Below are 12,569 nucleotides of genomic sequence, written 5' to 3' on the forward strand. Positions count from 1 at the left end.
AGTGATAGAGTAAGACTATCTATTACCATTTGTACGTTAGGTGAACTTCATCCACGACGATACCCATTACGTTGGCTTGAAAATATTGGAGCCTAGCATGTCCCTCCACTTATTCAGCAACCACGATTCCGGGCTTCCGAAAAGAAGCTGGCAACGTCCGCTAATTACAGTATATCCATCTCGTCGTGCACGCTGAGTCGCATCGCTGTGATAACGTTAGCCATTTCAGTTGCGACCAACTTTTGCCGAATAGGAAGGACGGCAAAAACATCAACAAATGCCCTGCTCGCGTTTCTCTGTTCCTCTTTTAAAATCAATGCTCTGTCGATATCTTTTAGAACAGACTCAATGTCAGAATCCACACAGCTGAATTCTACAGCGGCAGCCATTCAACACACGCGCTCTTTGGTGACGTGGTTCATTACGTTACTGTTGATTATCTGTCCATCATCGTATAAAGCCCGCCCTGACAATTTGATTGGTTCGACCAGCATTTGTCCAAGCATAGTAGCTTCTCTACGGAGAAACCCCAGACCGATATTCCCGTTTTCAAAATCTTGTGGGCGGGGGTAAGATCGGCTGGCACCCAGGCTAAAAAACATATTGAACACCTTAGCAACTGTATAGCAACACCATAGCAACCACCTAACAATCTACAACACAATCGAACACATAGCAATACCATAGCAACCAACAAAAAATCTACAACACAGTCGAACACATAGCAATACCCTAGCAACCACCTAACTATCTACGACACAGTCGAACACATAGCAATACCCTGGCAACCACCTAACAATCTACAACACAATCAAAACTGCATGGCAATGTGCCAAAAACATATTGAACAACTTAGCAACTGCATAGCAATACCCTAGCAACCACCTAACAATCTACAACACAATCAAACACATCCCTGCTGAAAAAACCAGCAACAAACCAGCATGGACCAGCATGGGAATTATGCTGGTCTATGCTGGTTTAGCTGGTGGTCACCAGCATACCAGCACCAAAACACAACATATGCTGGTATGACCAGCATGGGATGCTAGTGCTAATGCTGGTTTAGCTGGTGCTAATGCTGGTTTGGTGCTGGTTTAGCTGGTGCTAATGCTGGTGCTGATGCTGGTTTGATGCTGGTTTAGCTGGTGTTGACTAGCAAACAAGCACCAAAACACAACATATGCTGGCCTTCCTGGTATGCTGTTTTTTTCGGCAGGGATAGTGTTCTTAAACCCACACTGAAAATCTTAGCAACTGCATACTGTAGCAATACCCTAGCAACCACCTAACAATCTACAACACAGTCGAACACATAGCAATACCCTAGCAACCACCTAACAATCCACGTCACAGTCGAACACACAACAATACCCTAGTAACCACCAAACAATCTAAAACACAATCAAACAAATAGCAATACCATAGCAACCACCTAAAAATCGACAACACAGTCGAACACATAGCAATATCCTAGCAACCACCTAACAATCTACAACACAGTCCAATACACAGCAATACCATAGCAACCACCTAAAATCTACAGCACAGTCGAATACATAGCAATGTACTGCATTTATCATAGATTGTTCATTGCAGGCATAAGATCAAATGATGCTCTTAAAACCAACAGGGGCAGTGCACACCTTATCTTTAAGAGTAAAACAGATTCTCCAATGCTGTATAGCATTAGATACATGGTCTACAACACATCTTGGAATGTCATAGCACACATAAAGGCTTAAAATCTAGCGTTGGTTTTGGAGAAAGCTCTGGGCGAGTAATGCGTGCCCCTAAGCAGGGCAGTTCACTGCAGGCTACCCTAGAGGGAATTATCAATGCAGAAAGTATTCCGTAAGTTGTTTCGGATGAAACAAAAGTGCCAGCTAGCAAAAATAACAGCTGACTGAAAGCTGTTTGCATTCAGTGAAACAACAGCATTTGCAGGGCAGTCTGGCTGCCAACTTGATCTTGGAAACCTACACCTCCTACGTCCAACTTCAGGCACTTAGAGATTATTTGCATCTGATCCACACATTTTTGTGTCCACACAACACTACAGATGTTTAAAACAACAGTAACATAAGTGGATGACTTAGTAAAACAGTATTAAATGTGAATATGTGACTATAAAAAGGCAAGTTTGTGGTTGATTTAGTAACAATTAACCCAAAGGGTAACAGTTTGTAGTAGCCTACCAGTCCATGAATCATAATGAACTAAGACCTAAATTTATTCTGACTTAAATTTGAATTAATGATGTTAAGGCGTGTCTTAATCACAAATTAATGATCATCATTACTTAATAAATCATCATTAAAGGAATCGTTCACCTAAAAATGAAAATAATGTCGTTCCAAACTCGTAAGACCTCCGTTCATCTTCGTAACACAGTTTAAGATGTTTTATATTTAGTCTGAGAGCTTGTTGACCCTTCATTGAAAATCTACGTACGGTGTACTATCCATGTCCAGAAAGGTAATAAAAAAATAATCAAAGTAGTCCATGTAACATTAGTGGGTCAGTTAGAATGTGTTGAAGCATCGAAAATACATTTTGGTCCAAAAATAACAAAAGTGACGACTTTATTCAGCATTGTCTTCTTTTCCGCGTCTGTTGTGAAGCGCATGCGCAAGACTAAAATCACTCCATGAGTGACGCAGATGACGTGCGACACGGCTGACGTGTTATCTGGTGCGCCCCAGCTGTTTTTTGTGTGCGCCCGGGCTTCGTTTACAGCCTGAGGGAGACACACGCTGTAAGTTTGTAAAAAAAAACTTTGCAAACATGTCTGAGGATAACACGTCAAGTTTAGTCTCACGCATGGGCTTCACAACAGACGCGAAAGAGAAGAAAATGCTTAATAAAGTCGTAATTTTTGTTATTTTTGGACCAAAATGTATTTTCAATGCTTCAACACATTCTAACTGACCCACTGATGTCACATGGACTACTTTGATGATGTTTTTATATGTGTAAATGTGTGTATATCTCGCAAGGGTTTTTCCCTCCTAGGACTTTTTTTTATTTCCTCGGCTAAACAGCCCAGGGTTTTTTTTTCTCCTAGGGGTTTTTTTACCCCGGGGAGGCAGCCTTCTTGGGCTTAACTTAGCTTCCTCTTCTAGACGTTACATTAGTAATACGCTCGCTTATAATGTCGAGTCATAGCCGCAGCAAATTTGACTGCTTATGCTATTGTGTATTATGTTGTGCTATCTGTCGTTTTTTCTGTGCTTTTACTGCTTCTATTAATGTAAAGCTGCTTTGAAACAATTAACTATTGTGAAAAGAACTATATAAATAAAATTGAATTGAATTTAATGTTTTTATTACCTTTCTGGACATGGGTATACTGTCCATGTCCAGAAAGGTAATAAAAACATTCAATTCAATTCAATTCAAGTATATAGATTTTCAATGAAGGGTCAACAAGCTCTTGAACTAAATATAAAACATCTTAAACTGTGTCTCGTAGATGAACGGAGGTCTTACGAGTTTGGAACGACATGAGGGTGATTCATTAATGACATTATTTTCATTTTTGGGTGAACTATCCCTTTAAGAACAATGTGACCCTTACCCTAACCCTAAAGTTAAACTTTTGGTTTATTTGTTCTGCAAATACAATAAAATTAAGTGAGTAAATGATGAAAGAATTTTCATTTTTGGGTGAACTTTCCCTTTAAGAACAATGTGACCCTTATTTATTAATATATGAATAAAATCCATCTTAGTTTGATACTTTCTAATTGTTACATTCTAGTGGCGTGTCTGCATGTGATCTCTCCTCTGTCTTATTACTTTCACTTTTAGACGCCGCCATTGGTCAGTATCCTTGTCAGTTTCAGCCCTTGCATGCCAACGTCATCACCCGATCTTCCAATCACCAATCACTCCACCCAAGACTTTGGAACATGTTTCAGCAAAACATTTCTAACATTTATAATGTGTTTAGAAAAATTGTTGGAAACTTTACCTAGTTTTTAAATCAACTTTAATTGCTAAAATATATTCAAATGCATGTTTTTCACTCACCTGGCATCCCAACAAGAAGTACCAGGTCCAATCCTTCCAGAACGATCAGGAAGCCAGGTCAACACACCCTCTTTGAAAACTCAAATGCGATAATACAGCAATAGCCTGCAAAACATTTCTATAAAGTATGAAAACCACCCCCAGTATGCAAATGCAATTTTCCTGCAAAGTGCAAAATGATGTAACATTGTCTAAATCTTGCACGTCTGTAGACACATTTTACGGCTGTTGTATTAGCTGCGAAACCCTTGAGAAAGCGGTAATCAAATCAAACAACATGTTAATAAATTCGGTGTTTAATCCACTGTTTAAAGATGAGAAGAAAAACCATTGATGGAAAAAAGAAAAGCAATAGAACGTGGAAACAGAAAGCGAGAAAGAGAGAGAGAGAGAGATATTCTTTCTGTGTTTTGACCAATCTATTTCAAGCTAACAGCTCAAGGCTATCTACAGTACATATCGTATGAATGAATTCCTCTCCATTTCTTTTCGACATAAAGGCATTGCAATGCTCTCTGCTTTTAATCCATCAACATCAAGGTTGAAATTCATAATCAGGACTTAAGTGAATGAGATCCACCTACTCAGTGTTGGCAGACAATAAACTTCTTGACATCACACACCATACAGTATGCCAGTACGTAAAACTGTGCTTTGTCACACGTGGGTTAAATGTTCAAGTTTGACACAATTGCCGACTGGTGGATTGGCATCAGCTTGAAGTGCGACCAAAGTACATGTCTCAAGTTTTCATTTCTTGCGTAATGCTTTTCTGTAGTTGGAAGTTTAAAGTAAAGGACTTTTATAAACTTAAAGTACTGTAGGACATTTTTGTGAATTCTTTTTTTCAAACTAAAAGGCTCGTTAGAGTCGTGCGTAGGTCCTACTGCGTAGCCGCAACGTCGTAGGCTCCGCGTCGGTTTTCATTTATACTTTTGCGTCGTCATCCGCGTCGACGTGCAAACACATGCGTAGACCGCTGGTAGGCAGTATCCACATGTGCAACCACAGTAACAGCGCGACCATCAATAAAGAAGAAGCTTGGCAAGTTAACCCACAAACGAAGAAGAAACAGCAACTTGTGTATGATTTGAGAAGACCAACAATGATGGAAGTAAATAAACAGCGACTTTTGTTGCAGTTTGAGTTAAATCACTCCTCAACATGGCTCATCTTTGTTTTTTTATCGTCGCAAACGAAAATACCTATGACACGTTTTTTTTTACCTGACGGGAGGCGTTCTGGTGGACCAATCACAGCGCTTGCGGTCCGCATAGAACTAACGAGCTGTTAAAAATTTTGCGAGGTTCACGTCAGGCTACGCAGAGCTACACACAGGCTACGGATAACCTACGGCGTAGCTATGACGTAGAGCTTACGCACGACTATAAATTCGGGCGTAAGGGAGGATGTTGATACATTTAAAGAAAAACACCACCGTTTTTAATATTTTACTATGTTCTTACCTCAACTTAGACAAAATAATACATACCTATCTTTTTTCAATGCGTGCACTTTTAATCTTTTTACAGTGCATTTTGAATGTGTTAGCATTTAGCCTAGCCCCATTCATTCCTTAGGATCCAAACATGGATGAATTTATAAGCCACCAAACACTTCCATGTTTTCCCTATTCAAAGACTGTTACATGAGTAGTTGTGGCACAAAATAAAACTTTTGTTTGGAGCCATAGGAATGAATGGGGCTAAGCTAAATGCTAACACATTCAAGAAGCGCTGCACAAAGTTTAAAAGTGCACGCACAAAAAAAAGATAGGTATGTATTAATTCATCTAAGTTGAGGTAAGAATATAGTAAAATATTAAAAAACTGTGGTGTTTTCCTTTAATCAATTTCAGCGTTATGGATGTGACATTTTCAGTCAAAAATTTTAATATTTTTTTAGAGAATGTTTTTAATTCTAATATATTGAACCATCTGTTTCATAAACCTCTAATGATAGAGTTCAGACCCCAGAAAAATATGTGCATGTGTCTGTGCATGTTTTGCTGTTTTAGATAAGCAACGTGTAATGGATGTGACAAAAGAAAGTTTTTTGAGAGAACATACTTTGTATGAATTCAGTAAATACAAATGCACAAATCAGAAGCAATAATACATATAAAATAAAGAATTGGAGAAGAGACGGCTCTTCAAAGAACGAAAAATATTTATTTAATTTACTTTTTGTGTGTGCATTTATGAGGAAGTAACTACGTTATTTATGCTGAAAATTCTGTTATAGATGTGACATTTTATGCTTACCTAACTGAAAAATAATAATAACAAAAATGTTAAAACACTTGAATAGAGACCTTGCATGGGATTTCAAGGTAGCCACCAAATATTAATGAACTAAAAACATTTAGTTAAAACTTTATTTTTTATGGTAAGATTTGCATGGAATTCTCATTTGTATTAAATGAATTGTAACCCTTTTCCTGAGTAAAAAGTCAAAGCTTTCTGGACAAGGACAATAACTGACATTCAAAAAGGACCCTTACCTGTGAAATTTTTACTTGACAAGGCCTAGTCCACACGGACACGATGTCAGTGTGTGCGCTACTGACTGCTTTGTTGACAATTCTGTGCAATGGCGGATATTGCCCAAATCTCCTTTTTCCTCTGTGCGTCATGTTGTTATCCTAATGGAACTGGTAATAACTTTCTGTTAGGCCTCTGATTGGCCAAGGTGGCTTTACAATTTGGGTTATATCGCCGCCTGCTCGGTGGCATGCTCTTGACAGCGCTTGATAGCGTGTTTCTTTTTCATGTTCACCGAGATTTCTTTAAACTGGGCATGTGTGGACTGGATCTTTTTTTCTGGTTATAAAAATATCCGTGTGGACTAGGCCTAAGTGTGACAACTTGCCCCGGTGTCCCCTTACAGGCCACTTTTGACAGAGCACTGCATTTATAGTTCAGAAACTACAAAAACAACGGTTTCAAAACAGAAGTGTGCATGTGTGGCAATAGTGATCCTATTATAACCCTAAAACAAAGAGCTTTCAACTGTTGGTAATTGTCAACCTTAAACCCATAAGAGCCTGTATGAATGTTATGTAATGCTCGGCAGGTCAATACTAATAAAAAATATTGATAGCCTTTCCTCTAAAAGCTTAGATGCCATTAGACTAAACCACTTCTTCAGGTTACTAGAGGTAACTATAACATTAATGAAACAAATAAATAAAACATTCAGCATCCAAGTACAGGGATAAAATGCAAATAGGTTATCAAAGAGGTAATGATGCAACAAAGATGTACTTTGACTTCAGCATGACATTTCGTTCCATCAAGAGACACCGTAAATGAGCCGTGTTTATTTTTTCAGATATTTACAACATTAGGCCCGAGATATCCAGAGGGTAATCGCTCTATCCCGCTGGCTGAGGTTGACAGTTGAATGAGTTTTGTTTTTTTCTCGCCCGCTCGTGGTGAAAACTTGCTTGGATTGCTGTAGATATTTACAGCAGACACAGAGGTTATTTTACTGTTTTGCTTAGTGCCTTTTCTTTTCTGCGAGGGAAACATTTTGGTGTCGGTTTGTGTTTATCTAAGTGTTAAGTAAGAAAACAGGCCGATATGTGTCAGTATTCCAACGAGCCGTGTGGTAAAAGTGACACTCGATTGTTTGGAATCACAAATAACTTTTGTAAGTCGGCATTAACTTTGGTCTTGCTTGCAGCTCTTGTTTTTGTGCCATGTTACATGCAAGTGTTTTGTGCCATGTAAGTTTAAATGTAAGGGCTGTACTCATATAATAAATACAAATTATTTCACAGGAATAATCCAGAAGATAAAATAAAAATACAGATGCTTATGGATGTATTTAAACGGCTACCTTAAACAAAACTCAGAGTATATAATCCTGCAAACCTGGTTGGTAGTGCATTGTTTTAGCAGTGGAAAAGGTTGTGGGTTTGATTGACACCCAACTGATAAAATGTATAAATTAAATGCACTACAAGGTATACAGTATTTTTATTTTTGTATATGTATATGTGTTCGCCACTTCTGTGCCACTAATGCAATCCTCTACCACTGAGCTAGAATTACAATAAATAAGATTCATAGATATTTCAGATCTCATCTGACACTCAAAGGCACTCTCAGGTTTTCCCAAAATGGGATAAGATAAAATGTAATGCTTGAATGACAAAAGGGATTACCAGGTCGAGTGGTCTTACTCTGTTAGCTGGTGGGGCTGAGCTGAGGTCAATGATCTGTAAATGGGTGTAAATTTCCTTCTGTTGCATATAATCTCTGAAGAGGACCATGCCACAGCATCACACCACCTAACAAAACAGCTGTGTTTGTCTGAGATGTGTTTACATTACATCCAAGTGCTCAGTCATAGTTAAAACACAATGTTTTAGTAAAAGTCAACATCATGGCACAATCCATCTGTGTATGATAGTCAGGCAGCTGTTGGTTGCATATGGATAGAAGTGTGGGATCAGATAAATGTGACAATTTTTAATACATGACTTCTGAAAGGCAAAAAGCTGACCATTTTTGTTCTTGTATTTTAATATTTTTGTATAATTTACATACTAACAACAACACAAACAGGCTAAGAGTGTAACAGTCAGTGGCGACTCGTGACTCCTCATCTGAGGGAATAATTAATCAAAATAATTGTTCCCAGCATTATGTGTGTGGTTCCCTTCCCCAAAATACCTGTCCTGCGTGTCGAGAGACCCCGTGTGCATCACGTGTTTTGTCAAAATAAGTGCCTGCTGCACACGCGTCAAAACCGTTATTATAAAAGAGACGCTCACGTTTACAAAATACACGCAAGACACTACCTTAACAGTCAACTTTGATTACGCATAAGATTATGCGAGTATCTGGCAAATGTCAACGAGACTGCTCCATCGAGGAGTATGTGGAGGAGTTTTTGGTGTAGAGCAATCTCGCCAATTTTTATGAGATTTTGTTGATGGACAGTTTTTTTGCTTAGGGTTAGAGGACTATCTATGTTACCTAATGCCTAGGAGTCGGGAAGTAGGGTCTTTTCTGGAATTTATTGTGTTAAGCGGATCCTCCTTAACTGTGGGCGAGAGTGAGGAGGAGGCCTCGCCTAAACATTTTTTTGGAGAAGGCTTATTTTGTTATATTAAAAAAAACCTTACTGCACTTGGATCCGCTGCCTACACACTTCATTACAAAGAGAGAGTTCACCCAAAAATAAAAATTCTGTCACTGTTTATTCACCCTCATGTCAATCAAAACCTCTATATGACTCTGTGGAACACACAAAAAATATTTTTTACTCTGTGATGTATGCGTCTATACAACAGCATGTCCATCTGAAACCACGCCCACTGTCAGGAAAGCTGCATCCTTTTAAACAAATAATTTACTTTCATAGAAAAAAAATCTGATAATTTACTCACCACCATGTCAGCCTAGATGTTTGTCTTTCTTGTTCAGTTGAAAAGAAAATACGTTTTTCTCCATAGTGGACTTTAGTGGACCTCAACAGTTTCAATGGAGTTTAAAATTGCAGTTTCAAAGGGTTAAACAATCCCAACTGGAGCATGAGGATCTTATCAGGTGAAACAATTGTCATTTTTGCTAAAAAAAGGTACTTTTAAAAGACAAATTGTCTTCTTCCCACATGGAAAGAACCTATATGTGGATATATGTGCATATATGAAACCTATATGTAGCTAATATGCACATATATGCTGCACATATACACCATATATGCCCATATATGCTGCATATATGCAAAATTGAGGTGCATATATGTGCATATACAGGCCATATAGGTCTCCTGTATTGCTTATTTATATCCACATATAAGCCCTATACATACAAGTTATGTCTCCTATATAGCTCATGGCAGGATCTGGTCATTTTGTAGCTCATATCCCACTTTGGCAAATGTCATACATGATTCCTAGCTCATATTCTCTATTATCAAGGCAATAACTAAGAACTAACAAAAAAAATGCAAGAACTTATGCATGTGCAAACACATGAAATTGGTATCACATATAATTGGCATGTTATGGAATTTAACTACACTCTAAGAAAGGATGTGTTAATCCTTTATTTAAGACATTATGTGTCATTTCGTGTTGATTTTGAGTTTAAATAAATAAAAGGGACAAGATTTGTTAAAACAACACAAAGTGTGTTGTCACAAAAATTGAAATTTAAAGTTAACACATTAGATGTGTTATTTTAACACATTCCTTTTTTAAGAGTGTATATGGCAATTACAGGAGATGAAAATTTATGATGTCTACATGTTTTCCCAAAACATTTACAAGGTCTATTCTTTCTTGTATGAAGATAGTGGAAAAGAAGGACATGTATAACAAAATGGTTTTTAGTCTTTTTTTGTCAATCAAGACAAAATGGTGACAGTGGTGCAGATGGTACAGTGGGTTGTCTTATGATTGGAAGGTTGGGTGTTCAAATCCCAACAGTGACGCAGTTGGGAGTATTGGTTGTTTTGTGATCGGAAGGTGGGAGGTTTGAATCCTGGCTCCTGCAAGTGCAGACTGTCATTGGTTTGACCTTTATTTATGTTTTATTTATTAGCAGCTACAGATTTTAATAATTTTACTAGTATATAGGTTAACATATTGGTATATATATGAAGAGTTTCGTTGCAAAACGAGATAAACCCATTTTTTAACATTTTTGTCAAAACATGTTTATTATTATGTTATCATGTTATTCTTTTGTTTTATGGTGCTACTTAGCTGTATTTTTTAAGTTATGAAGGTTTAAATCAAAACAAACCAACTGCAGTTGAATTGAAATTAAAGGAGTGGTCCGCTTTATAGATGGGGCCCATTGACTTACCATAGTATTTTTTTTCCTACTGTAAAAAGTCAATGGACCCCATCTCTAAAGTGGACTACTCCTTTAATTGGAATGCACAACAAAAAAACGAGATTTCTGAACAATTAAAAAAAACGGTGGTTATCTCGTTTTGCAACGAAACTCTTCATATGTACATATATGTACATATAGACCCCTTCAAGGTTTGTAAACATTGAATGACTATCGGGTGCGCGCGCAGCATGGGGTCAAACTGTTCATACCATGCAGGCTTTATAATTTAATCTAACAGGGCTGAAAAATGATGACTTACCTCAAATGAAGTGAGCAATACAAACACAAGCCTCTTTGATATTTGCATTGTTCCAGTCTGCACGTTAATTGCTTGCAGTGGCAGATGTTGTCTTTTTTGTTTTTGAGATTCTGCAGGAATCGCGAAAACTTAACGGAAGACCTGGTGCGATTTTCACAGCCCACGACGTAAGTAGGCATTTTTGATGATACTGAATAATACGCAACTCAATATGCTATAATGGCTTTTTTGACCCCGACATGCGCAGTGGGAACCGCCTGTGACGTGAACCGTGAAGGAGTCTATATTTTATATGTGTCACATATATTAAAAACCTATATCAAAACCTATATTGAAACATATATGTTTATAAAGGTTTTTTCCATGTGGGCCGTGTGACGGGCCAGCGCAACCTTACGTATTACGTCATCGCGTGTAAAGGTCACGCGTTACACATGTGAAACACACACTTGCGGACCATTTTAAACAATGAACTGACATAAAAAACATTAATTTGTATCATTCCACATACAACAACATCTGAAAGGTCCTCTTTCTCCACACTTGTAAACACTGGAGCGGTAGTTTCGCAAACTTCATGTGTACATAAGGTCACCAGTAGCGGCAGACGTGTCTAAAGGGGTTATGATAAAAGAGACACAATCACATTTGCCAGATACTCGCTTAATCTCATGTGTAATCAAAGTTTACTGTTAAGTTAGTGTCTTGCAAATATTTTGTGAACGTGAGCGTCTCTTTAATCATAAACCCTTTCGATGCATGTGCAGCAGGCACGTATTTTGATGAGACGCATGATGCACATGGTTCACATGACACATATTTTGACATGAAGAACAACACACAACACTGCAAACACATTTTGAATTTGTGCCCCTCGAATGAGAAGTCACCAGTCGCCACAAGGCTAGTGCAAGATAAGAAATGTGGTCGACAAATAAGATGCACACAAAATCCTGGCCAGGACGCGTCCAGGAAGAATGGCACGTATGGTCACCCTATAGCTAAAGCTATAAACCAAGGGAGCCTAGGAAGTCTGGTAAAGGATAGCATAAATGCATGTTAAACAAAACATATGTTGTCGAGCAGTTATGGTTTATGCCAGTTATTTCAGCATGTTTGTAAAGAGTAAAAGAGAAAAATAACGATAGCTATTGTCCCTTATGAAAAGAGAACTGAGCATGTATATTTCAGCACACTCAGCTATGGCCATGCTGTCATAAATGTCAACCATTTAGTGATGCACAACAAGAGAAAGGGTGAGAGAGGAAGAGAAAGAGAGTGATAGAGAGAGAAAGAGACAGCCTTCTAGCCTGTGTTGCGATTGTATTAAATTCCCTGACAAACAAAATGCCATCGGTGAGGTCGGCCAAGGTTTTAACCATAGCCGCTGGCCAGGACACAGACTGGGGATGTGG

The sequence above is a fragment of the Misgurnus anguillicaudatus genome, chromosome 22 (assembly GCF_027580225.2).
Source record: "Misgurnus anguillicaudatus chromosome 22, ASM2758022v2, whole genome shotgun sequence".
NCBI classification, from domain to species: domain Eukaryota; kingdom Metazoa; phylum Chordata; class Actinopteri; order Cypriniformes; family Cobitidae; genus Misgurnus; species Misgurnus anguillicaudatus.